This window comes from Hyla sarda, chromosome 1 (assembly GCF_029499605.1).
Source record: "Hyla sarda isolate aHylSar1 chromosome 1, aHylSar1.hap1, whole genome shotgun sequence".
Taxonomy (NCBI): domain Eukaryota; kingdom Metazoa; phylum Chordata; class Amphibia; order Anura; family Hylidae; genus Hyla; species Hyla sarda.
The window spans coordinates 389,550,667-389,574,201 of record NC_079189.1 but is presented as its reverse complement, the minus strand read 5'-3'; the positions used below and the strand labels follow the sequence as shown (position 1 = coordinate 389,574,201).

Below are 23,535 nucleotides of genomic sequence, written 5' to 3'. Positions count from 1 at the left end.
TCTTAAAGTATATCTGAATGAAAAACTTGTTCCCAGGGGTTTAAGACTGAGACCAATTGCATCATTCAAAGAGGACACTGAGTTTTACAGTAAATGGGAATATGCTTTAAACTTCTGTTCCTCCACACTCCTTCAATTATTATCAGAAAAAAGGGACTCAGTTGTAGACCACCTCTCGGATAAAATCGATAACTGCATATTTGCACTCTCGAAGTTCCAACATTTACCGGAATACACAGAGTGGCAGTTATCTCATAACACAAAATCACTCAAGTTGGAAAAAGAAATATTACAAAAAAAGCTGACCAAGCTGAACAGAGATAGGAATGACTATCAGAATAATAACATCAAATACTGGCTCAAAACAGACAAACCACATGATGGGAACCTCACTTATAGTAAAAACAAAAATATTAATAATAAGACAAATAAAAATAAATATCCACCACGTTCCTTAAACAATACTAAAACCTTCAGACCAACTTACAAAACTACCCCCCAGCCACCATCTAATCTCATTCATAAAACCACAACCCAGAATACTACTCCTCGGCAACCCTACTCCCACAAACCCAGACGCCTTAATCCATCTGAACCTACCCACCAGTCACACTCCAACTCTTTCCATAAACAGCTTTCTACCTCTGATTGTCACTCCCATCCATCCAATATTATACCACAGACCAGCACTCATACTACTACCGTCCATCATCCCACCATCAATACGGCTCCATCTAATCCACCTCCTCAGGAACTCATTGAATTTATTAACTCATGTAGCCTCAATCCACCCAAACACGAACCTTCTAAACGCCTTCCTTCAGGCCGTTTCTCTTCATCTGACCAAGATTCTCTCCTTGATGACTCACTACTAACCGTTCATATCACTACCCCCCCTTGCAGTAATGATCCAGGACGCATATATTTCACCCCAATGGAGAACCCCCCCACTAACCATCCCAAACTCTCAAATACCACCATCCCCAATATGGATTTATCCTTACCCCACAACCAACACAACACTACTGTTTTTTTAGACCTCCCCCGCAGAATTCAGATATCACCCCCACCTATGAAACCCACAACCCCTATGGAACTAGTGGACATAGCTCCCCCTTTAGGGGTAAAAAGAAAAGACCGCGGAGACGGGGATGCAGGGGAGGTCGAAAAAGAAACGAGGGTAGACAAGAGAAAAAGGAAGAACAAGACACACAAGGTTGTCCAAATATAGACACTGTTAAAATATTCAATCTCTCTACTTATATTATCAATGATATTGAAAATAATATCCTCAAAAGAGGGCTATCATTCTGTCCGACGGGAAGGTCCAACAGCTTTGACCTATTTATTGACCTTAATAATTTTGTGAAAAAGCTTACTATTAAAAGGTTTTTCAATATCAAAGGTGAACCACAAGGGGAGCACAGCCACACCACTGATATAGAATCTATGGTACCAGCACCTATACACACTGACCTTAAACCAAAATCGAACTTCTATCCCCTCCAATCGAGAGGCAGTTACCTTGATACTTTTCTTAGCATGGTCGCACACGATCTAGAAAAACTTACTAAAAGAGACAATAAATATGCTAATAATTTATCTCGCATTGAACACCAAACCTTAAAGAAACTAGCGGAGAACCGTAATATTGTGATTCGACCAGCAGACAAGGGGGGAGGGGTGGTCATTTTAAACACAGAAGATTATATCAAGGAAGCTAACAGACTCCTTACCGATCCCAAATTTTATAAAACGTTGCCTACAGACCCGACTAAGAAATACACTGATGAATTGAAAACATTGGTTAATGAAGGTTTTCAGACGGGCGTCCTGAATAAATCTGAAAAAGATTTTATTCTTATACATGAACCATCTTTACCTATTTTTTATTACTTACCAAAGGTTCATAAAAATACCGAAAATCCACCAGGGCGCCCTATTGTATCTGGGATAGGCTCTGTGTCTTCCAATTTGTCACATTATTTAGACCTGCTGTTGCATAAATACGTTTTAAAATTGACCTCCTACCTCAAAGATACTACAGATTTTATTTCCTCCATTTTAGCAGTAGAATGGAAGACAGAATACCTCTTGGTTACAATGGATATCACTTCCTTGTACACGGTGATAGACCACGACCTGGGGATTAATGCTGTGGCTCATTTTCTAAACAATGACCCAGAACTCCCACAGGCTCAGCGCGATTTTATTCAAAAAGGTCTTCGCTACGTTTTAACACACAATTACTTTGAATTCCAGAAATGTATTTATGCTCAGCATACCGGCACCGCAATGGGGTCACGCGTGGCACCCAGCTTCGCTAATCTTTTTGTGGGCTTATTTGAGGAGACTTTTGTTTATCCAAACCATCTATTTCGACACTGTGTTTATTTTAAACGTTTTATTGATGATATATTTTTTATTTGGAATGGTTCCACTGTTTTATTAGATGAATTTTTAACATATCTTAACTGTAACAACTGGGGCCTTCATTTCACACATAATGTTTTTAATGATAATGCTGAGTTTTTAGATGTTGTTGTTTTCCACAATGGCCTAGGAGCTTTGAATACTAAAACCTTTTTTAAAAAAGTAGATAGTAACAGCTATCTTGATTTTACTAGTTCACATTTTAAAAAATGGCTCATAAATGTGCCTTATGGGCAATTTAAACGTATTAGACGAAATTGTTCTAACCTCAATGATTTTGAAGAACAGAGTGACATTCTAAGAAAAAGGTTTAGGGCTAAAAAATACCCAAAGGCCATTGTGGATTCTTCTTTTAAGAGGGCTAGCACTCTATCACAACAAGAATGCTTGTCCAAAGGAAAATTCACCCCGAGCAATGAGAAAGATTGGTCTATAAATTTCATAACCACTTTTTCTAGAGAGCACAAACACATTAAAGACATTTTACACAAACACTGGCCAATTGTAATGAATGACCCCTTTCTACGAGACACTCTCCCCCAAAAACCAGGTGTTACATTCAGGAGAGGTAAAACACTCCGTAATATTATAGCTCCCAGCAGATTAAAAACTCACAATCACCAACCTGTGAATTTCCTCACCACCACAGGCGCTTATAGATGCGGGCATAATCGCTGCAAATGTTGTGCAAATCTCCACCACCGTGCCAAAACTTTCACCTCTAAAATCACGGGAGAAACATTCCAGATTAAAACCTTGCTGAACTGCTCCTCCCAATACGTGGTGTATCTTCTGGATTGCCAATGTGGTCTACAATATGTGGGGAGAACCATTAGGTGTCTACGGGAAAGAATCACAAAACATAGGAACAACGCCACCAATGGTTTTCTCCTCCATAGTGTCTCCCGGCATATAACTGAACAGCATGGTCAAAACTTCAATGTTATTTCAATTACCCCAATAGAAAGTATATCCAGGGACATTCCACATAGGTTTAATACCTTACGTAAACGAGAAAATTACTGGATATACAAACTCCAAACATTGGTGCCCACAGGTCTTAATGAGATGATAGAATGCTCCCTATAAATAAGGCCATCACCTTGTCATCAGATAATTCACTCCTGCTCTTACTTTATTCTTCTGTTTTACAACTTCCCCATGCATATGCAGTTGAAACCATTATTCCCTATATGGTTTTGTATATGTTCACGCATGTGTGTAGATGGGTGTATGTGTATGTGTATATGTGTATATATGCATATGTGTATATATGTGCATGTGTGCATATGTATTTGTACATGTGTTTTCATTACTACATGTTTTTATAGTACCTAGACCCATTTATATACATATATTTTGTACGCCATGCACATATTCATATTTCTTAACGCCATGCACATATTTATATTTCTTAATGCTATGCACATATTTATATTTTTACTAGGTTACAAAGAGTGTACTGTTTACATAGGGTGTTCTGATCCATTATACACCAATGGTTGATATAGGGTTATATACCTATTATGGCCCTTAAGACACAGCATATCACTCCATATGTTATCACTACACAAGTTCCTATCAATACCACATACCTAACATGGTCCGATCATGACTAAAATAGTAATCTTGTTATCAGTTAATACCTGGTTATACTATACCATGCTGTTACACATCATAATACCACACCAGCATGTCCTCTTTTACATATCACCTTCATCTTTACCTATGACAATGTGAGTCTCCCCCTTACAATGTGATCACTATACAGGCAGTGCTTACTTCTTCTCTGCACTGATTAACAGACTAATATCCCTGTATAGTTCTCTATAAACATCTTGTCTCCCTCTCATGCCTGCTTATCCCCTAACAGTGCGATCCTCACAGGATTCACATAGCCTGAAGTGTCTAAGAGACTGTCAGTATCTCCTGACAGTGCAATCCTATTATACACAGTGCTCACAGCCCACACTGACCAGGCAGCTAGTATCCCCTGACAGCACTATTTGCATATAGATAATAATCGCACAGCTTACACTGAATAGGAGCCTGTCAGTGTCCTCTGCCAGTACGATCCTCACAGCCTTCACAAGTAAGGAGAAACCACATTCAGAGCTGATTGGTAGAGAGCTGACCATGTGACCTCCTAGCATAGCAACGCGTCCAGGGCAACCAGCCCTGCTTCAGAGCTCACTGCTATTGACGTGCTTCTCACACAGGAAGTGCCTTGTTTACACTGTTCACATGATGCGGCTGACAGCTTCCGGCCCACTGCGATTCTCCAGCAGTTGCTAGTCTTGGTCAAACACATAACCTGACCTTATATTACCACAATTTGTAATTGTTTTGCTTCCTAATGTATATTCATACTGTATATTATATGTAAGTGCTGTTTCTGTTCCTGTACTTTGATTTTCAAGTTTGGATTGTTACTCCTCCCATGTGTTTTTGGCGCCCATTTTTGGGCTATATAAACCTGCTATTGTTGTACTGTCCTTATCCTGATCTGAGGAAGGGAGGGATCCTCCCGAAACGCGTAATCTTGTCCATTTTATTGTTTTTTTTAATAAAATGTCCTGCTGAGGACTTTCCTATTACCTTTGGCATCCGCCTCATCTGTCTACAAGAGTCTGCAGCGCCATACCTGAGGGTTTTTTCCTGCTCTACTTCTAATATTGACTCCCAGGACGACTTGTTTCCTCCTGCAACCCATCGGCATAGCAGCGACTCGTACTACAGTACCCAGATTATATCGTGGGTGATATGCTTTTTTGCATAGATCTCAAGGTGAGCGGCCATCTATAAGCCCCGTGGGGTTCCCCCCCCCCACCCACCACCCGATCTATTGAGGGTAAATACACGAGGCGCCGTCCGTCGGTCCTTTCTTTTCTTTTCTCTACAGATTAAGGTGAAGAAGGGCTCAGTCCTTAAGGGGTTAAAGGGGTACTCAGGTGGAAAACTTTTTTTTATTTTAAATCAACTGGTGCCGGAAAGTTAAACAGATTTGTCAATTACTTCTATTAAAAATATTAGCTTATTAGCTGCTGAATACTACAGAGGAAATTATTTTCTTTTTGGAACACAGAGCTCTCTGCTGACATCATGACCACAGTGCTCTCTGCTGACATCTCTGTCCATTTTAAGAACTGTCCAGAGTAGAGAAAATCCCCATAGCAAACATATGCTGCTCTGGATAGTTCCTAAAATGGACAGAGATGTCAGCAGAGAGCACTTTGCTTGTGATGTCAGCAGAGAGCTCTGTGTTCCAAAAAGAAAATAATTTCCTCTGTATTATTCAGCAGCTAATATGTACTGGAACGATTAAGATTTTTTAATAGAAGTAATGTACAAATCTGTTTAACTTTCCGGAACCAGTTTTCCACCGGGGTTAACATATCAAAAAGTGGTAGATCATTCATAACGTTTGAGTGGTTATTAATAGTTCCTTTTAAGTGACGAAACTTGTAAGTGAGAAATGGTCTGTACTAGGGATGCACCGATATATCGGCGGCCGATACATATCGTCCGAAAATAGCTGTTTCGGGGAAATGCCGAAAAAACAAAAAATGTGCCGATAATGACCCACCTCCCCTGCACGCCCACAACACAAGTTGCAAACACTGCCAGTGGCAGAGGCACTCGTGGGGGGTGCAGGGGGGCGCAACATCTGGGGGGGCGCGCTCTCCGGGATAGGAATACTTCTTTTTATGTGCCCGGGCCGGCTCCCGTGTGTGGCTGCAGGCGGGGGCCGGCCAGCGCATATAAAACCTAATACTGTATACTAAAAACCAGGGGGCCTCCAGCTGTTGTGAAACTACAACTCCCAGCATGCTCGGACCGGCAAAGTCTGTCCAGGCATGCTGGGAGTTGTAGTTTCACAACAGCTGGAGGCCCCCTGGTTTTTAGTATACAGTATTAGTTTTTATATGCTCTGGTCGGCCCCCACCTGCAGCCACACATGGGAGGCGGCCCGGGCACATAAAAAGAAGTATTCCAATCCTGGACATCCCTGTGTCCCGAAAAATCTTTTCGTGACATAAGGATGTCCGCCGGTCACTCACCATTCCCCGGCGTCCTCCTGCGATCCTCCTTCGGTCCCTCGCTTCTCCGCCTCTATGGTCGTACGCACGGGACGTCACTGACGTCCCGTGCGTACAACCATAGAGACGCAGGAGGACCGCAGGATCGTCGCATTTTCGGTATCGGTTTCGGCCGGACATTTTTTTTTTATTTCGTTTTCGTTTCGGTTTTGAAATTTCCATTTCGGTGCACCTCTACTCTGTACTGTAGGGGAAATTTATCAAGCAGTCTTATACTAAGATTACTTTTACTACGATTCTCTTTGCTTCCCATTTTACCAGAGCAATATGAGAAATAAAAGATCAGCTCTGATTGGTTGCTATGAGAAACAAAGAGAATTTTACCACAAGACAGCTTGATAAATGTTCTTAAAGGAGTTGTGCAGCGAAAAGTAACTTATCCTGTATCCACAGGATAGGAGATAAATGTCTAATTCCGTGGAGTCCGACTGCTGGGATCCCCCCTTTGATCTTCTGAGCGGGCCCAGACTCTCTGAGAGGATTCTCCCATTTTTTCTCTTTGAGAGCACCAAAGAAACCCCAGTGCTGTACTCTGGCATCTTTGGCGCTCCCATAGAAATTAATAGAGCACATGCCATCCCCAGCAACTTGCTCTTCTCTGATAGCCATGAGCCATTCAGGAGATTGCTTTGGGTCCCTGCAGTCAGACCCCCTGTGATCAGACACTTATCCCCTATCCTGTGGATAGGGGATAAGTTACTTTTCGCTGCGCAAAACCTTTAAATACTATTGGCGAATACTAGAGATGTGGAGAGTAGGTGTGAACTAATTTATGCATGGGAATGTAGAAGATGTTCGGCACTGCTAACTTCTGTACCTGAAAGCTGATGGACACTAAGTCGCTGTTGCGGGGAGAGGATTCAGTGGTGCTCAGACTCATGTAGGATATGACATAAGTGCATAAGGAGAAGAAAGAAAGGTCGGACTTACCGGATTTCCAATTCAGCAGGTTTTATTGCACAATACTCACAGCCATAAGTACAGTTCTAGGGGAGATGACGGATGGTAACAAAAGGGGGGTACCACAGAGAGGCACTCTCTCTGGTACCCCCCTTTTGTTACCATCCATCGTCTCCCCTAGAACTGTACTTATGGCTGTGAGTATTGTGCAATAAAACCTGCTGAATTGGAAATCCGGTGAGTGCCGACCTTTCATTCTTCTCCTTATGCACTTAATTTATGCATGGTCCAATTGTAGTAATATTCGTCCATATTAAACAAGTATATGTCGCTTCCTTCCCTGTGTATGGAGTTACTCACCTTAAATGGAATCTAGTAATTGTGTTACATAGGTTTGGAGAATTTTCTAAACAGAATATATACCGTAGTTGTGCTTTTTTAAAAAAAATATTTTATTGGTTGCTAGCTTATAGTCAGCTAAGAAATGGTGGAGTAATGAGATTCTAAATGTAATACAAGTGATTTACACTATACACAGTAACTATTTCATGGAATTAATGATAGCTAGTAGGATTGGGAACCATTTGTACAGATAATGAAGGAAATGGTCAAAGTATTGAAGCTTACTGTATATACTGAGAATATATATTGAGTTAATAAAGAGAAAAGGAGGGGGGGGGGCAAGAAGTTGTCTCTAGGGATTGTATATGCTTTGTAGCAATATGCAGATACTGTTTATGATAATACCAGGAACGTTTTCCTTCCTGACTGTAATAGGAAATATGATGTATGAATATTTAGACTTCCCCTGAATGTTTCACTTGGGTGTTTTTGTATGATGTGAAAAATGTTTTTAATAACCAACAATTTAAAACAAAATATCTTTTTCGCTATTTGTTCTGAAGGATCCTTCATTAACAGACCTTAAAGAAGTCATTATAGAATGAATCTGTAAACAAAATATAAGCATTTACCATGAGGATAGTAGTATTTATGGAAGCTTTACAGCATATTATTCTCATTTTTCATTTAAAAAAAAGTAATTCTCTATTGCTGATTTATTCATCAACGGAAGTGTGGTGAATCTTACACATCTACTCTACATACTTGACCATAAAGGTAGCTCTGTATGAAAAAAGATATCCTACCACATATCTTTAGAGGCCACATATATGGACAACTTGCAGGACATCTCACTTGTCTACACCAGTAATTCAATGCTCCAGAACTAAATTTTAACAAACTATATGAAGAACTTTCATCTCTAGACATGTTAGTTTTATTTTATGAAAAGGTTCTCAAATTTCATAACACTTTTAACCACTTAAGGACCAAGGGCATACAGGTACGCCCTGACATCCTGGTACTTAACTCTTAAGGACTCGGGGTTTTTCCATTTTTGCCCTTTTGTTTCTTCCTCCATACCTTTAAAAAAAAATCATAATTCTTTCAATTTTGCACCTAAAAATCCATATGATGGCTTATTTTTTGTGCCACCAATTCTACTTTGTTATGATATCAGTCAAATTACCCAAAAATCCATGGCAAAACGGAAAAAAAATCATTGTGCGACAAAATTAAAGAAAAAAACGCCATTTTGTAACAGTTTCTACACAGTACATTATTTAGTAAAAATGACACCTTCTCTTTATTCTGTAGGTCCATTCGATTAAAATTATATCCTACTTATACAGGTTTGATTTTGTCATAACTACATGCACGAAAATTTATACATTTATAATTGTCATTTTCTGACCCCTATAACTTTTAAATTTTTTTGCATACCGGGCATTATGAGGGCTAATTTTTTGCCCCTTGATCTGAAGTTTTTAGCAGTACCATTTTTGTATTGATTGGACATTTTGATTGCTTTTTATAAATTTTTTCATGATATAAAAAGTGACCAAAAAAATGCTATTTGGAATTTTTTTACGCATACGTCATTTGCCGTGCGGTTTAACTAATGATATATTTTTATAATATATAAAAATGCGGCAATACCACATATGTTAATTTTTTTATTTTATTTACACTGTTTTTTTATTTTAATGGGAAAAGGGGGTGATTCAAACATTTGTTAGAGAAGGTTAAATGATCTTCATTAACTTTTTTTTGCAATGTTATCGCCCCCATAGGGGCTTATAACACTGCACACAATGATCTTTTACATTGATCATTGTTATCCCATAGGATAACATTGATCAATGTTTCTGCCGCTTGACTGCTTATGCCTGGAACTCTGGCACTGAGCAGTCATTCGGTGATCGGACACGCAGGAGGCAGGTAGGGATCCTCCTGGTATCCTCCAGCTGTTTGGGTTGCTGCGATTTCGCCACGGTGGTCCCGAACAGTTCACTGAGCTAACCGGCAGTACTTTACTTTCACTTTAGACACGGCGATCAACTTTGAATGCCGCGTCTAAAGGGTTAATAGTGCATGGCATTGGGATCAGTGCCACACGCTATTAGCCATGGGTCCTGGCTGTTGTTATACAATGGGAGCGGACTCAGAGCGTACAGGTATGCCCTGAGTCTTTAAGTGGTTAAGGACCAAAGGCATACCTGTACGCCCATGGGAATACCGGTCCCAGCCGTTTGCCGGGCGGGGTCCGGACCGGGATGCCTGCTGAAATCATTCAGCAGGCACCCTGAGCAAACCCTTGGGGGGGGGGTCCCGAGACCCCCCCCCCCATGTCGGAGACCGCCGCAAATTGCAAGTCAATTCAGAACAGCGATTTGCGGCAATTCCGGGTCAATCGGGTCTCTGGTGACCCAGGAAAAAAAGGGTGAATGGGGCTGTCCAGGACAGCCCCATTCACCCTTACCCAGCAGGAGTGAGGTGGCATGGGTGCCACCTCACGATCACGTGATTGATCGGTCGGAATGACTGACCAATCACTACCCTGCTGGGCGGCGATTGGGGCCGGCGGGGATCTCCTACCTTTGCCCGGCCCGGCGGGGGTCCCCTCAGGAGCGGCGGCAGTGGCAGGAGCAGCAGCGGCGGTGCAGGCGGCAGGATATAGCAGGAGGTGAGGCCTGTTCACCTCCTGTTGTTGCTTAGCAAAGGGCAGGAGTTGTAGTTTTCAACAGCTGGAGTTCCAACTACACTCCCAGCATGCCCTTTGGCAGTCTGAGCATGCTTGGGGTTGTAGTTATGCAACAGCTGGAGCACATTTTTTCTATGAAAAAGTGTGCATCCAGCTGTTGCATAACTACAACTCCCAACATGCACAGACTACCAAAGGGCATGTTGGGAGTTGTAGCAGTGTGCCTACAGCTGTTGCAAAACTACAACTGTGAGCATGCCCTTTGGCTGTCAATGCATGCTGAGAGTTTTAGTTTTGCAACAGCTGTAGGCACACTGGTTGTGTATCACTGAGAGTTTGTGACCTAACTCAGTGTTTCGCAAACCAGTGTGCCTCGGGCTGTTGCAAAAATACAACTCCCAGCATGCACTGACAGACCATGCATGCTGGGAGTTGTAGTTTTGCAACAGCTGAAGGCACACTGGTTGTGAACACTGAGTTAAGCAACAAACTCATTGTTTCGCAACCAGTGTGCCTCCAGCTGTTGCATAACTGACAGTCGAAGGGCATGCTGGGAGTTGTAGTTATACAACAGCTGGAGGCACGCTACTACAACTCACAGCATGCCCTTCGGCTGTCAATGTGTATCACTGAGAGTTTGTTACCTAACGCAGTGTTTCGCAACCAGTGTGCCTCCAGCTGTTGCAAAACTACAACTCCCAGCATGCACTTGCAGCAGCTGAAGGTTTGCCCCCCCCCCCATGTTAATGTACAGGGTACATTCACACGGGCAGGTTTACAGTGAGTTTTCTGCTGCAAGTTTTAGATGAAGTAAATTTTCTGCCGCAGCTCAAACTCCCAGAGAGAAACTCACTGTAAACCCCCGCCCTTGTGAATGTACCCTAAAAAACACTACACTACACTAACACATAATAAAAAGTAAAACACTACATATACACACCCTTACACGTTCCCGTCCCCCCAATAAAAATAAAAAAAACATCTTGTACGTCACTGTTTCCAAAACGGAGCCTCCGGCTGTTGAAAAACAACAACTCCCAGTATTGCCAGAGAGCCATTGACTGTCAAGGCATGCTGGGAGTTTTGCAACAGCTGGAGATATGGCCGTAGGGTATTTTGGTGGCAGGTTCAAATCCCCAATTTAGGCCTCAAATGCGCATGGAGCTCTCCCGCTTTGGAGCCCTGTCGTATTTCAAGGCAACAGTTTAGTGCCACATATGGGGTATTTCCAGGAGAAATTGCGTTATAAATTTTGGGGGGCTTTTTCTCCTTTTACTCCCTATAAAAAGGCAAAGTTGGGGTCTACACCAGCATGTTAGGGTAAAAAATTTTTTTGCTCTAGCATGCTGGTGTTGCCCCATACTTTTAATTTTCACAAGCAGTAAAAGGAAAAAAAGACCCTCAAAATTTGTAACGCATTTTCTCCTGAGTACGGAAATACCCCATATGTGGATACAAAGTGCTCTGCGAGCGCGCAACAAGGCTCAGGAGTGAGAGAGCACTATAAACATTTGAGGTCTAAATTATTGATTTTCACAGTAGTGGCTGATATACAGCGGTTCTGACATAAACGCAAAACGCAAAATACCCACATGTGACCCCATTTTGGAAACTACACTGCTCACAGAACGTAACAAGGGCTATACTGAGCCTTAACACCCCACAGGTGTTTGACAAATTTTCGTTAAAGTTGGATATAAAAATGAAAAGAAAATTTTTTTCAGTAAAATGCTGGGTTTACCCTAAATTTTTCATTTTTACAAGGGAAAATAGGGAAAAAAGCCCCCGAAAAAATTTAGTCCAATTTCTTCTGAGTAAGGAAATACCCCATATGTGGATGTAAAGTGCTCTGCTGGTGCACTACAATGCTCAGAAGAAAAGGAGCTCCATTGGGCTTTTGGAGAGAGATGTGATATGTCCGAAATTGAAGGCCATGTGGTGTTACAAAGCCCCCCTTGGTGCCAGAACAGTGGACCCCCCCACATGGGACCCCATTTTGGAAACTACACCCCTCACAGAATTTAATAAGGGGTGCAGTAAGCATTTACACCCCACAGGTGTCTGACAGATTTTTTTATTTTTCATTTGCACAGCCCATTGTTCCAAAGATCTTTCAAACGCCAGTGGGGTGTAAATGCTCACTGTGCCCTTATTAAATTATGTGAGGGGATGTAGTTTCTTAAATGGGGTCACATGTGGGGGAAGTCCACTCTTCTGGCACCACGTGGGCTTTGTAAACGCACAAGGCCCCCGACTTCTGTTCCAACCAAATTGTCTCTCCAAAAAGCTCAATGGTGCTCCTTCTCTTCTGAGCATTGTAGTTTTCCTGCAGAGCACTTTCCATCCACATATGGGGTATTTCCTTACTCAGAAGTTATGGTGTTACAAATTTTAGGAGGCTTTTTCTCCTATTACCTCTTGTGAAAATTTTAGTGAAAAAACATCACATTTTTTATTTTCATGTCCAAATTTAGTGGAAATTTGTCAAATACCTGTGGGGTGTAAAGGCTCACTGTATCCCTTGTTACGTGCCTTGGGGGATGTAGTTTCCAAAATAGTATGCCATGTGTTTTTTGTATTTTTTTTTTTTGCTGTTCTGGCACTATAGGGGCTTCCCAAATGTGACATGCCCCCCAAAACCATTTCAGCAAAATTTGCTTTCAAAAAGCTCAATGGCGCTCCTTCTCTTCTAAACAGTATAGTGTGCATGCAGAGCATTTTTCCTCCACACATGGGGTATTTCCATACTCATTTTGGGGGGTATTTTCTCCTATTACCCCTTGTAAAAATGTAGCCTTTGGGGAAACCACAGCATTTTAGTGAAAAAAATGTTTTACACATCCAACTTTAACGAATAGTTGTCAAACACCTGTGGGGTGTTAAGACTCACTGTACCCCTTGTTATGTTCTGTAAGGGTTCCTCCTTGGGGATAGCTCCGGGATCGTCCTGGACACTGCCACGGGACACGTTTCGACTCAATAAACCCGCAGACAACGGTTATTCATGCAAGCCTGGCACCTTGCCAGCTTTATTTAGACAGGTTGCAGGGGAAAAACAAACATAACGCAGGAACAAAATAAAATCCTAGACCGTCTGGTCACTGACTACACATATCAGCATGCCCTGACTACTAACTGGTGAGCTACCCTCAGCCAGTTAAACATGTGACTCCTGCAACCTGTTACTCACAGTTCTCACCACTTCTTGGACCACTCACCGGTTCCAGCTGTGTGCTTCCTCAACAGGGTTCGAGTGTCTCCCCCTACAGCGACATGCTGTTTCCCAGGGAGAGCACAGATTAGACTGAGTCTCCATCTTATATACACCTCCCTTCCCTGCTGCCTCTTTAATTAAGAAGCAGGTGAGATATTCTTCAGGGTGAGCAAAGGAAATACACCCTTTCCTTGCCACCTTATCACATATCCCCCCCCCCCTTTGCTCAGACCACCGGGAAGGAGCACATGTATTTGAAAGGCAGAAACCATCTGCCTTTCCTTTCTCTTGGACAACTTTTGTACCACAGTCTCTGAAGTCCTTGACTTTTTTCTTCCGGACTTTTACCAGCCACCAATTGCAAGTCCCTCGGTCACACCTCTCCAGTACCAGGTTCTTTACCCTGGTGTGGGCAGGGTTCTTGAAATTAAGGACAGAGAGGACCGATGCTTCTAACCTTTGTCTTCTTCTGGCTTGCTGGACCTCTGCCTGTGCTTCAGAGAATCTTTCACCAACCACTGTCTTGTTCTCTGTAGCTTCAGAGGACCTCCAACACGGGTCCATCTCAGTTTCAACTTTAGAGGACTTCCCACCTGGTTTCACCACAGTTTTGACTTCAGTGGATTTCTCACATGGTTTCACCTCATCCCTTCCAGCTTTCTCTTCAGGGACACCAGCTTCCTCAGGTTTGGCTTCAGAGTCTTTGGCTCCTTCAGATTCTTGTGTAGAATCAGCTTCTACTGCTGTTTGGCTCTTCTCTGCAGCTTCTTCAGGCTTACTCTTCTCTTCACCTGTAGCTTCAGTTGTGCCATTCTCTTTACTCATAGCTTTTGATGTTGACTTTTCTTCAGAGGATTTCTCTGCCTCAGCATTACCTTCAGAATTTTTGGTCTGCTCAAGTTCAGAGGATTTCCCGCCTGACTTCTCCTTAGTCTCCACTTCAGAGGATTTCACACCAGGTTTCAGCTCAGTCCTAGCTTTAGAGGACTTCTTACAGGGCTTCACCTCAATCTTAGCATTAGAGGACTTTTTACCGGGCTTCAGAGAAAGCATCCCTGTATCCCGTAACTTCTGCCCCAGAAGCCTTTCTTGAGCCAATTCCACCATAGCTTGGTCTCTGCTCTCTTTTAGGACTTCCTGGTCCTCTATCTTTTTTTCATAATTTCGCTGCTTACACTGGAGCTTAGCGGACTTCATCCTCTCAATGTCAAGTAACTCTGTCAGGTCCCTGACAGTATCTTCCGAAGACAGCAATTGTTTCCTCAACTGTTCATTGTCCGCCAGCACAGCCATCTGCTCGTAGAGTTGCGCTCCCAGCAAAACCAAGGCAGCTACGTGGGACCTTCTGCGTGTTTCATTCTGCGCTTCCATGCTCTCTTTTAAGATCTTCATGTCATCTTCCAGCTTTATATATTTCAGCTGCTCACTCTTGAGCTTTGCAGAGATCATCTTCTCACTGTCCAGCAACTGTTTCTTGGTCTTCTCTAACTCATTGATAGATTTTTCACTCTCACCAATCTGTTCAGATAGATCTGAGATCTTCTCTTGCAAATTCTTGTTTTCATGTTGCAGAGTCTCAACTTGTTCCAGGGCCTCCTCATACTGCTCACGGAGCAAGTCATTGTCATGACGAGCGGATTGAAGAGCATGTGCAAGGGCATTCTTCGCCTTGACTTCCTCCTCAAGTTGTCTCTTAGCTTTAGAGACACTCTCCAGATTTCTGGCAAGATCATCAACTTCCATCTTCATTTCATTCTTCTCTTTTTCAATTTTTTCCATGGCTACCAGCCTAGCCTTGTGATCACTTTGCAGAGCCTGATATGCACCATGTAGAAGACTCACTTCTTCTTCCTGGAATGACATCCGCTTGGCCAGACTCTGAACTTTACTCTCCTTGCTGGTCACAAGACCCTGGGAGTGGGACAGTTCATCCTGCAGAGCCACAAACTCACTTCTGTGGTGCTCCATGACTTTTTCCAGCTGAAGCCTCGTTTCTTGCTCTTTCTTAAAGTCAGCAAGCGATTTGTCCCTTTCCTCTGTCAAGTGATGTACCTCTTTTTCTTTCTCCGCCAACTTCACAGAAACCATCTGCAGGGATTTTTCCAGATTCTGGATCTGCTCCAGTTTTTTCCCAAGGCCAGCTCGTCTTTTCCGAGACCTTTTACTGACAGCGGTCTCCTTACTCTCGCTGTTAGACCTTGAGACATCCTCTGGTCCTCTGTCAGACACTCGACCCAGCAATTCTCCATCTCTAGACGGTCTCCCCCTTTTTCGGGGTTGCGGCCACTTGTGCCTCGTTATTATCATCAAAAACAGGTGCCACAGACACCTGGCACTCTTCCTCTCCCACCACGTTGGCAACTCTGGAGACTCTTGCTAAACACTCCCGTCGGACCGGCAATCCCTTGGCGGTAAGTTCGTTGCCCCTAGCAACAGCTTCAATGGCTCTTGGCACCAGCGAGTCAGGGCAATTCCCGAACAGTTCCTCTGAACTGTCTCTCGGCTCCTTGGCAGACTTTTCTTTTGTCTTATCACAGTCTCTTCACGGCCTGGCAAAAACGACTAGGGCTCCTGGGTCTGCAGCAATATCTGGTCCAGTGGTTCGACCTTCCTGGTTACAACCCCTCTCTGGTCTAGACGCCACATCTCCTTCACTTAGGACTCTGTCTGTGACCGTAAGCGCAGCCCCCAGCTCCATTGGTACTCTCTTCTGGAGTTTTGTTTTTTCCGCAGCCATCTCCATAGCTTCTATTCCATTCACCTCTTTAACTTGACTCGCGGACTGTTCTTCAGCTCCCCTAGTGGTCTGGCACACTCCCACCTGACATATACCTAGGGTCTGCTGACACTCCCCGTCCTCATCCTCTGCTGAGTTACTGTCCCCTGCTATGTGGTGAAAACCAAGTGTTGTGAGCCTATCTAATCACCTGACTATCTTCGCACAACTGCTGAAAAAACGGAAAATCCTTCACCAGTATTACTTCATACTCTAAGGTAGGCTCTATTGCAACCTTGTGACTTATGGTACCATAGGGAGTAGAAATACACACATTAACTGTTTTATAACCCCAAATACCGGCTTGTATAGACACTATGGCGGGCTCTGGCTTTCTGCAGCTGGTCTTTACCAGACTTATTACACATTTTGGATCTCACAAAACCATCATCTTTCTATTTCCAGCTCACACAGGTTTTCTTTTGTCATGCGAGAGGTGGCAACAGTACTCTTTACATCAGAACACATTAACATAAGTGTTTCAAGAAAAACATTATCAGCCTGCATGGGTTCACAATATACAGCACCATTCACACAGTCCAGTAGAGACCCCCCAGTCCTCACTACTTCCGGAACCTTTGTGTGCGAACTCTCAGGTGCACTCTCGGCATCCCACAGCTGCCAGAAATACGGAAAGTCTCTGCCCAGTACAATTTCAACTGTAAGTTCTGCACATACAGGGATGGGGAATTCCTATCGCCCGACGCCATGCAGTTTCGGGTGCCGGGCAGGTGAATTTGTCCTGCCCTTAGCCCGGCTTCGGGCAAGCAGGGCCAACCTGACAAGTGCGGCGGCGATCTGCAGTCTGTATGGAGCGGGCACCCGACTCCTGCCCGCTCCATACTCTGCAGCCCCCGGCTGTAAAAAATTGTGTCCTCTGAAGCAGAGCAGGGGAGATGAGAAGCTGTGTATTTGTCTTCTCTCCCCGGCTCTGCAGATCTGCGGGGGGAGATGAGGGGGGCATGGCTTTTTGCTCCCCGTGAAGACCTGCGTCCTCTGCCTTCACTCCCCCAGCTCTAGCTTCGGAGAGCTGAGGGCAGGAGCGGACGCACGTCTGCATGGGGAGACTGCATGCGGCGCTCACAGGGGAGTATGGAGCGGGCTCCGGATTCCTGCCCGCTCCATACTCTGCAGCCCCCGGCTGTTCTCAGTAGCCGGGGGCCGCCACTAATAGCCAGCATGCGGCGATCACCGCGGCTGGCTATTAACCCTTTAGATCGCCGCTGTCAAAGCTGACAGCAGCGTCTAAAGGGACATGTGTATGCTCCCTGGTGGTCTAGTGGGGTGGATCGCCCCCTCCGCAGCGCAATCGCAGGGGGGCGATCCACTATGGAGGTAGCCGGAGGGCTTACCTCTGCTTCCTGCTGTCCCGCTCTGTCATTGATCGAGCCTGGCTGGACTAGGCTCTATCAATGGATCACAGAGCACACAGATTAATTGAGTTCAATAGAACTCTATTCATCTGTATGAGGAATCTAATGATTCCTCTTAAGTCTAATAAAGTGTAAAAAAGTTTTAATAAAAGTTTGAAAGACACACATTAACCCAATGGTCTTCAAGCTGTGGCCCTCCAGATGTTACAAAACTACAATTTCCAGCATGCCAGAACAGCTGTTTGCTGTCCGGGCATGCTGGGAGTTGTAGTTTTGCAACATCTGGAGGGCCACAGTTTGAAGACCTCTGCATTAACCCCTTCCATGTTAAAAGTTCAAATCACCCCCTATATAAAAACATGTAAACATAATAAAAATAAACATATTTGGTATCGCTTCGTGCGTAATTGTACAGCCTATTAAAATATAACATTATGTATCCCGTATGGTAAATGTAAAAAAAATACCAAACCACAGATTTGCAATTTTTATAATATCCCAGAAAAAAAAGTTAAAAAGCGATTAAAAAGTCAGATCAATACCAAAATTGTACCGATACAAAAAACAGATTATGGCGCAAAAAATGAGCCCTCATACAGCCTGATATGCGGAAAGAAAATTAAGCTACAGGGGATAAAAAAATGGCAATTAAAAAAATTAGAAAAAGTTCAGAATTAGTAAAACATGACATAAACTATACAAATCTGGTATTGCTGTAATCAGGCCGGCCTAAAGTATAAAACTAACATGTTGCCTCAACCACAAGGTAAATGGCGTAGAAAAGAAAACCACCAAATCTGCAAAATTATCTTTTACTATTTCAATTTCAATTCCCTTAACCTATTAAGGATCGAGGGTTTTTCCGTTTTTGCATTTTAGTTTTTTCCTCCTTGCATTTAAAAAATGATAACTCTTTCAATTTTGCACCTAAAAATCCATATGATGGCTTATTTTTTGCGCCACCAATTCTTCTTTGTAATTACATCAGTCATTTTGCCCAAAAAATCTACGGCAAAACGGAAAAAAAAATCATTGTGAGTCAAAATTGAAAAAACCCCCGCTGTTTTGTAACTTTTGGGGGCTTCCGTTTTTACGTAGTACATTTTTCGGTAAAAATGACACCTTATCTTTATTCTGTAGGTCCATACAATTAAAATGATACCCTACTCATATAGGTTTGATTTTGTCGTACTTCTGGAAAAAATCATAACTACATGCAGGAAAATTAATATGTTTAAAATTGTCATCTTCTGACCCCTATAACTTTTTTATTTTTGCGCATATGGGGCGGTATGTGGGCTCTTTTCTTGCGCCGTGATCTGAAGTTTTTAGTGGTACAATTTTTGCATTGATAGGACTTATTGATCTTTTTATTCATTTTTTCATGATATAAAAAGTGACTAAAAATGCACTATTTTGAACTTTGGAATATTTTTGCGCATACGCCTATGACCGTGCGGTTTAATTAACGATATATTTTTATAATGTGGACATTTCCGCATGCGGCGATACCATATATGTTTATTTTTATTTACACTGTGTTTTTTTTAATGGGAAAATGGGGGTGATTCAAACTTTTAATAGGGAAGGGGTTAAATGATCTTTATTCACTTTTTTTCCCACTTTTTTTTTGCAGTGTTATAGCTCCCATAGGGACCTATAACACTGCACACACTGATCTATTACATTGATCACTGGTTTCTCATAGGAAACCAGTGATCGATGATTCTGCCGCATGACTGCTCATGCCTGGATCTCAGGCACTGAGCAGTCATTCGGCGATCGGACAGCGAGGAGGCAGGTAGGGACCCTCCTGTTGTCCTGTAAGCTGTTCGGGATGCCGCGATTTCGCCGCGGCTATCCCGAACAGCCCACTGAGCTAACCGGCATACTTTCACTTTCACTTTAGACGCGGCGTTCAAAGTTGAATTAGCCACTGATCCCGGCCGTTGTTAGAGGCCGGGCCCGACCCGCTATGATTATAGATCGGGAGCGGACACATGACGTTCCAGTACGTCATGTGTCCTTAAGGAGTTAATATATATATATTTTTAGTTCAGAGAATATGTTATTGAAAAATTAAATGGTATCCTTATAGTAGGTAGTTATGGCTATTATAGGGGGAGGAGAAAAAAATTAGTGTAAAAGCGAAAATTGGCCCGGACAAGTGAATCGTCATGAGGGACAAGTAGATTTTGCTCCATTTTAGTGCCGTGAACAAGTAGTTTTTTTTAAATAAAATTTCCACACCCCTGACATATCTCTATCATATGGCTTATTGCCCCAAAACATGTATCAAAGGTAATCACAAAGGGAATTATTTCCAGCATTATCTGAGACACAGTCTTACGTCCATCCAAGTCCACCCACAGTGGGATTCCACCCACCAACACCTCACGGGACCTTGGCTTCATCCTGGTGACCACCGGTTGTGGCCCATGTCGGTTGCCCCTAGCAACGGCCTGCTGATGTCCTTTTTCCAGAAAAAAATCTTCATCTGTTGCCCCTAGCAATGCTCCTCCACAGACACCATCCTGTGCTTGAACTCCTCTGCTGGGCTCCTCAGACTTGCAATCTTGCAGGGGGTTGCTCCTAGCAATGGCTCCTCCCCAATTCGCCCATTAGTTGCCCTTGGCAACGGGTTGCCCTTAGCAATGGCGTGCCCGCATCCTCCACCAAAATGTAAGGATCGTCCTGGACACTGCCACGGGACACGTTTCCACTCAATATACCCGCAGACAACGGTTATTCATGCAAGCCTGGCACCTTGCCAGCTTTATTTACACAGGTTGCAGGGGAAAAACAAACAACGCAGGAACAAAATAAAATCCTAGACCGTCTGTTCACTGACTACACATATCAGCATGCCCTGACTACTAACTGGTGAGCTACCCTCAGCCAGTTAAACATGTGACTTCTCCAACCTGTTACTCACAGTTTACACCACTTCTTGGACCACTCACAGATTCCAGCTGTGTACTCCCCCTACAGCGACATGCTGTTTCCCAGGGAGAGCACAGATTAGACTGAGTCTCCATCTTATATACACCTCCCTTCCCTGCTGCCTCATTACGTAAGAAGCAGGTGAGATATTCTTCAGGGTGAGCAAAGGAAATACACCCTTTCCTTGCCACCTTATCACAGTTCTTTGAGGGGTGTAGTTTCAAAAATAGTGTTTTTTGCTGTTCTGACACCATAGGGGCTTCCTAAATGCGACATGCCCACCAAAAACCATTTCAGGAAAATTTGCTTTCCAAAAGCCAAATGTGACTCCTTCTCTTTTGAGCATTGTAGTGCACCCGGAGAGTGCTTTACCTCCACACATGGGGTATTTCCGTACTCAGAAGAGATGGGGTTACACATTTTGAAGGGCATTTTCTCTTAATACCCCTTGTAAAAATGTTAAATTTGGGGGAAAACCAGCATTTTAGTGAAAAAACTAAAATTCATTTACACATCCGACTTTTACGAAAAGTCGTTAAACACCTGTGGGGTGTTAAGGCTCACTGTACCCCTTGTTACCTTCCTTGAGGGGTGTATTTTCAAAAATAGTATGTCATGTTTTTTTTTGTTTTTTGTTTTTTTGCTGATGTTTGCTAAATGTGACCTTTAAGAAAAACTCACTCTCCAAAATCCCATTGTCGCTGCTTCCCTTCTGAGCCCTCTACTGCACCCACAGAACATTTTACATACACATATGAGGTATTTCCTTACTCGAGAGAAAATTGGGTTAAAAATTTTGGCGGGATTTTTGTCCTTTTACCCCTTGTAAAAATGCAAAAATTGGGTATAAAAGAACATATGAATGTAGAAAAGGAAGATTTTGAAACACCTAAAGGGTTAACACACTTTCTGAATGTCATTTTTAAAACTTTGAGGGGTGCAGTTTTTATAATGGCGTAATTTATGGGGTATTTCCAATATGAAGACCCTTGTAATCCACTTCAAAACTGAACTGGTCCATGAAAAATTCAGATATTGAAAATTTTGTGAAAAGTTGGAAAATTGCTGCTGAAATTTTAAGCCCTTTGATGTCTTCCAAAAGTAAAAACATGTCAACTTTATGATGCCAACATAAAGTAGACATTTCGTATATGGGAATCAATATATAATTTATTTATTATTTATCAATATATAGTTTATTTATTATTTCCTTACAAGCAAAGAGCTTCAATGTAAAAAAAAAAAAAAAAAAAAAGCTACATTTTCAAATTTTTCTTAAAATTTTGGACTTTTTCGCCAAGAAATTATGCAAGTATCGACAAAAAATTACCACTATGTTAAAGTAGAATATGTAACAAAAAAACCTTCTCAGAATTATATTCATAAGTAAAAGCATCCCAGAGTTATTAATGCTTAAAGTGACAGTTGTCAGATGTGCAAAAAATGCTCTGGTCCTTAAGGTGAAAATGGGCTTGGTCATTAAGGGATAATAAATCTACTTAATATCTACCACTGGAAGGTTGAGGTGGATCTATGGCTCTTTGTAGAGCACTTCTCTAGAGATGGCTTTCCTTTTAGTTTTCAAAGCAGGTCAATCACACCTTTTCAGGTAGCATTCCCTAAACATCAGTTTTTCACTCCAGTTGCAGGGATACATTTATCATTGTTTGCTTTGTTAAGTGAGTTCTGAAGGCATTTTATTTTGCTACAGTTTTGCTTATGTGCTACATATTTATCATACCTTAGATCACAGACCTGATGGTTATGTTCAAAAAAGTGTCTCGCTAAACTTGTCTTACCAAATTTATCTTTCTTCTCTTCATCTTTCTTCTTTATTTAAAATTTCTTCTTATAATTTGTAATTGAACTTTTATGCTCCCTTAGTCTAATTTTCACAGCTCTAGATGTTTGGTCCATGTAAGACATTCCACAGGGACATCTAATTAAATAAATAACATTTTTAGTTTCACATGTAAAAAAAATTCGGAATACGCGTACCTTTAGTGGAATGTGTCACAGTAATGCCTTTTATAATCCCAATGCAATTTTGGCAAGATCTGCAGGGGAATGTTTCATTATTCTTCGCCTTCAAAAACATCTGTTTAGTTTCTTTTTTTCTTTTGTAAATATGATCTTATTAAATAATTTGCTATTGATTTTCCCTTTCTGTATATAAATCTTGGACGTTCTTTAAGTAATGTCCCATATTTCTCATCTGCTTTTAATAGTTCCCAATATTTGCTAATTACTTTTTTGTTAATTTTGTATGTATATTTTTTTATATCTAAGGTATGATAAATATGTAGCACATAAGCAAAACTGTAGCAAAATAAAATGCCTTCAGAACTCACTTAACAAAGCAAACAATGATAAATGTATCCCTGCAACTGGAGTGAAAAACTGATGTTTAGGGAATGCTACCTGAAAAGGTGTGATTGACCTGCTTTGAAAACTAAAAGGAAAGTTGATAAAAACATAAATCTTTAATTTTCCCCTTGTTCCTCATTTTTATTTAAAATTTTTCTTAACTGTTCTCTAGTTATAACATCCACCTGTTGTACTACCTCTTCAAGTTCAGATCTTTCATAACCCATCTGTACGAATTTCCTTATCATAATATTTATATTTTTCTGAAACTCTTTCTCAAAGCTAAAAATCCTTTTCGTCCTCATTATTTGATATCCCCTTTAATACCTGTGTGGCATGTGCGCTTTCTTTGTGCAATAGATTATTTCTATCGCTTTCTTTTA

General features: G+C 42.1%; 1 protein-coding gene and 1 long non-coding RNA gene across 4 annotated transcripts in view; one reads left to right on the top strand and one right to left on the bottom strand.

The window, feature by feature from the left end:
• The window catches only part of SHC3 (SHC adaptor protein 3), a 193,848-nt gene that overhangs the window by 39,407 nt on the left and 130,906 nt on the right, over positions 1 to 23,535 (top strand). The gene's annotated exons all lie outside the window — the stretch shown is intronic.
• Positions 1,442 to 5,238, bottom strand: LOC130276269 (uncharacterized). Of its 2 annotated transcripts, XR_008845067.1 has the most exons (4): positions 4,470 to 5,238; positions 3,059 to 3,154; positions 1,901 to 1,995; positions 1,446 to 1,570 (listed from the first exon to the last, which is right to left on the bottom strand). It is a non-coding gene; the product is annotated as an uncharacterized LOC130276269 (long non-coding RNA). The 2 variants fall into 2 exon arrangements; XR_008845066.1 differs by lacking the exon at positions 1,901 to 1,995 and having other exon boundaries at positions 1,442 to 1,570.